Below are 4,485 nucleotides of genomic sequence, written 5' to 3' on the forward strand. Positions count from 1 at the left end.
TACAGTGTATGGCAGGGGCAGTCAGCGTCGGTCCTGGAGTGCCAATATCCGACAGAGTTTACTAAAGCCGGGATACACTGCATGATTATTGGCTGTCCCAGATGAAAGATTGCCATCGTGAAACAATCGCCGCGATTTCTGTGATCGTGGCTCTTCATCGGTTGTCCTATGTCGTACAATGAGAGAGGTTCAGAGACGGCTGTTTTACCAGTCTTGCTTCCAAAGATAGCCTACGATAGTTTTCTGACAGTGTCAGAAATTCAGCATGATCAAAGCAGTGTGTTTGCTGCTACGACCTGCATACTATGTAATTGTTTACCACGAGCGCATGCTGGTGAAGTTGCGCTAACGTGTGTCGCAGCCGCAGAAGCTTTCGTGTCATCATCGTACAGTCTATATGCCTGTCGTACCCAAGTTTAAACTATCGCACAGTGTGATAAGGTAATGATCTTATAAGAGGGCAAAAATCCTGCAGTGTATTCCGGGCTTAAGACGATATAAAATGTCACCTGAAAACTACAGGTAAAATCTGCAGGACATCGGCACTCCAGGACCGACGTTGCCTACCCCTGGTGTATGGTCAACAGCTTAGTACACAAAGTAAACTGTTGTGTTGTTATTTATTTAAGGTGGTAATCATATGAAAAATATGTTTTTACTTGCATTTTGAAGAAACAATTTTGTGCAATGGTTAAATACTTTAACGTTTACCACGAATAAAGCCCTTCCATTCCATCGGATTATAAAGTCGCAATCACTGCATGTCAAATCATTATTCAGCCTGATTCTGTAACTTGTCTGTCAGTTTTATGTTTAAAGGGGCATTTCCCCCGTAGAAACATTAATCTTTATTGAAAGTGCGTCATATTTGTAGTCGAAATGTAACATACATTTAGAATTTGGTGCCTATTTGACAGAGAAAAGGGATGTTTGTAGTCTCACTCCCTCAACAAAGATATTGCACTTCCTTCTTTCAATGATGCAATATGATGATTTTTACATCATTGAAAGAAGGAAGTGCAACACTGAAATCTGTAGTTCTCCTGTCTCAGCGGCAACTGAGGAAATTATGCATGACCATTCAAAAACATGACTGGGGTTCTAACTATACAAAGCTTAATGGAAATTGGTGAAGTGTCCCTTTAAGCTTCTTTGTCAAACCTCTCTTTTGTCCTCCTTGTCTCATACTTGGGTCCCTGAGGCCACCTAAGACTGACAGACCCAGTTCCGGTTCTGCCCTATACCCATCCTTGTGCTGCCTAAATGATGACCACAATCAATAGCTTGGCTGCGGCCTGTGTCACACAGAACCAATATGAAATGTACTTCTTTATTAATCTCTCCACAATCTGCCTAATTTGCCTGCTTACCTAACTACACTGTAAAAATTCCTTGTTGCACTTACATTCAAGTTTAATCAACTTGAAATTACAATTAAACTTTTAAACTAGTGAGGAGGTGCTATAAATTACAAAAATAAAGATGAAATAACTTAAGCTAATTCAACTTTATTTAACATTTATAGCAACTCCATTGTCAAGAAAGTTGAAATTAATTGTAAATTTAAGTTGATTAAACTTAAATATAAGTGCAACAAGGAACTTTTTCGTTGCCTCGGCTTTATTTGCAAACTTCCAGCACAGTTAGATTATACAAAACAATAACAGATGTGCGATGTTAAGGCTGCAATCAGTAACATAAGTTTTGAACAAAAAAAGAGAAGTCATTATCAAAACTTATCAACCGCTTGTCTCAAAACCAAAATTTTTGATCCAAAACTCTATGAAAGTGTGTGTTTGTTTTAAACACACTTTTTGTGGTATGCTTTAACACATGAGTGTCATTTTGTGTTGGTTTGGTGTTAAAAGCAACACAAAATGTGTTGTTCTAATAATAACAGAGATGCGTGTATTCTGGGACATCAAATTTAGGGACAGATTTGGGTGATTCTCATGAAATCCAGGCTTAGAAGGTGTCCAGCATCAGATTTTTTTAAAAAAGTCCTTGAAGCCATTTTTTGTTGCACATATAAGATTAAGGTCTGAACTTACTATAACCATTATTTTTAGAGAATTAAAAAAAAAATCCTATAGAATTATTTACATTTTTTAGATTATCATTATCAAAAATTATCATTACCGCAACATGATATTACATTAAATATATCCATTTACAAACTCATGTTTCGGTAAGGAGAACAAAAAAAATGTCTAGGTACTATGACAAACAAAATTTTAACTTTTACCTGAAGAGAAAAAATAAGAACTGCTTACCTGGTAGCCATCTTGAGTGTCACAGCCAATTATGTCCCTTCCAACAATTTTTTTATTTTAAAAATGTTAGTTCCTTGACGGCTTAAACAATGATTGAAAATTGTTGCGGAGGATGAGAAAAATTTTCTTGGACACATTTATATTCCTTATTTTTGTCTCTACATTTACCAATGATCACCAAATACCACATGTTTCTTTACTGTAAATGTTTATAGTATAACATGCACTGAAGCTTTTAATTTTTAGATTTTTTATTTAGAAATATTTCTATGTCAAATAACCCAAATCTAGTCATGAACACGAGGTAATGAAAATGTTCACCTTAAATGTGTAAAAAACAACAAAATTGGTTTGTATGATGTCATTTGAAATCATGTGCAAAATTGTACGTGAAGAGATGTTTGTAACTGTATGCTTCTTATTTTGATTCTCTTACTTTTCATTTACTTTTTTTATCAAAATGTTTCATGACACCTCACAAGTCTAATTTCGTGAGAATCACCCATTTACTAAACGGGCCAAATTAGCGTGAGAGTGCAATTCCAAAAAAGCACCAATGAGAGTGGGAATATTTGCGAGTTTACAAAAAAGGCGCAAATTAAATAACACAATTTCCATAATGATCAACGCAATCTACTAAGAGCAGCGCAAATTAGTTCAGGGTCGCAAATAAGCAGAGCTGATGAGTTGTGGGTGATCTACTAACGCCTGACGCACTTGAGTTCAGCACCACGGACAACACAGCTAACGAGGCCATAGTACACTGAAAAGAACTGGAGGACAAAAAAATAAAGGTTTACAAGAAGTTTTGGTATTGTGTGACTTCTCCTAGGGACTTGTCTTTTATTTCCTCCAGCAAATAAAAAAATAACACAGCTTGGCAAACAATATTTTTTTAATAATATTTTCCTCTGAGTCTGGCATTCCAAATAAACTGTTACATGTTTTAAAAAAAAATCCTCTGCCTTTTACCACACCCTGTCTGATGCATCTCCTATCAGCAACAATTGCAGACATTTCAAGCGCAAAAATGATTTAAAGGGACATTCCACTTTTTTGAAAATATGCTTATTTTCCAGCTCCCCTAAAGAGGAAAAACATTTGATTTTTACAGTTTTATGCAGAGTTTACACCAAACGCGTTTTGGGCGTCAAAATCGTGTCTACCGTGCCTAGTTTGCCGCTTGAACACTTTGAATGCATTCGCGCGTGTAGAGCGGAGTAGACGCGCGGAAAAGCAAGCATTTGACGCGCGTCTGAAGCAAAATCCGCTTCTTGTGGGAGGGGCAACTGCTGTGCGAGTGTCTGTTTGCAAGATGACTGATGTTACTTGTGCATTTATCAAGAGAGTTACCAGTTTGTATTGGGTAACATTACTATAGGGGGAAAATAAACGGCGCGGGTCGATAAACGTCACGTGACTCAAACGTGAAGTGTGTATTACAACTTACCAGGTTGCCCAAAGTCCTTACTGACACTCTTCCAAGCGAGGTCCTTTTTATTCCTGTCTCCTCTATAGAAATAACAACGTGTGTCATATAACTTCGAGTGACTGCTTGAGTGAGTGACTCCGGGCGGGACTGCCACCACAGCAGCAGGCAGGCTCCTGATTGGTTAACGCGTGAAATTCCGCCAAACTTCAAATTTTTCAACTCGAGCGTCAGCAGCAAATTCGCGTGAACAGCAAAATGCACAAAAGCACCATTCGCGCGTACCGCGCACAACGCTCAATTCGCGCGAGCTTCACGCGCGAATGAAGCGGAAACGCGTCTTCCGCTCCGCGCCGAACGCCTCTTCCGCGCCGCGAGACCTCCTGACGCGCGTCAACGCGTCTGCACATTGACTTAACATTGAAATCACTCGCGCTTCACGCCTCTACCGCGGTTGGTGTAAACGTACCATTAGAATCCATTCAGCCGATCTCCGGGTCTGTCTGTACCACTTTTAGCATAGCTTAGCATAATCCATTGAATCTGATTAGACCATTAGCATCGCGCTCAAAAATAGCCAAAGAGTTGTGATTTTCTGGGCCGATATGGCTAGAAATTATACTCTCATTCCGGTATAATAATCAAGGACTTTGCTGCCATACCATGGCTGCAGCAGGCGCAATAATAATAATAATAATAATAAATAATAATACATTTTAATTATATAGGCGCCTTACATGACACTCAAGGACACCTTACAAACACAAGTAAAAGAGTCAATAA

Source organism: Misgurnus anguillicaudatus, chromosome 20 (assembly GCF_027580225.2).
Source record: "Misgurnus anguillicaudatus chromosome 20, ASM2758022v2, whole genome shotgun sequence".
NCBI lineage: Eukaryota > Metazoa > Chordata > Actinopteri > Cypriniformes > Cobitidae > Misgurnus > Misgurnus anguillicaudatus.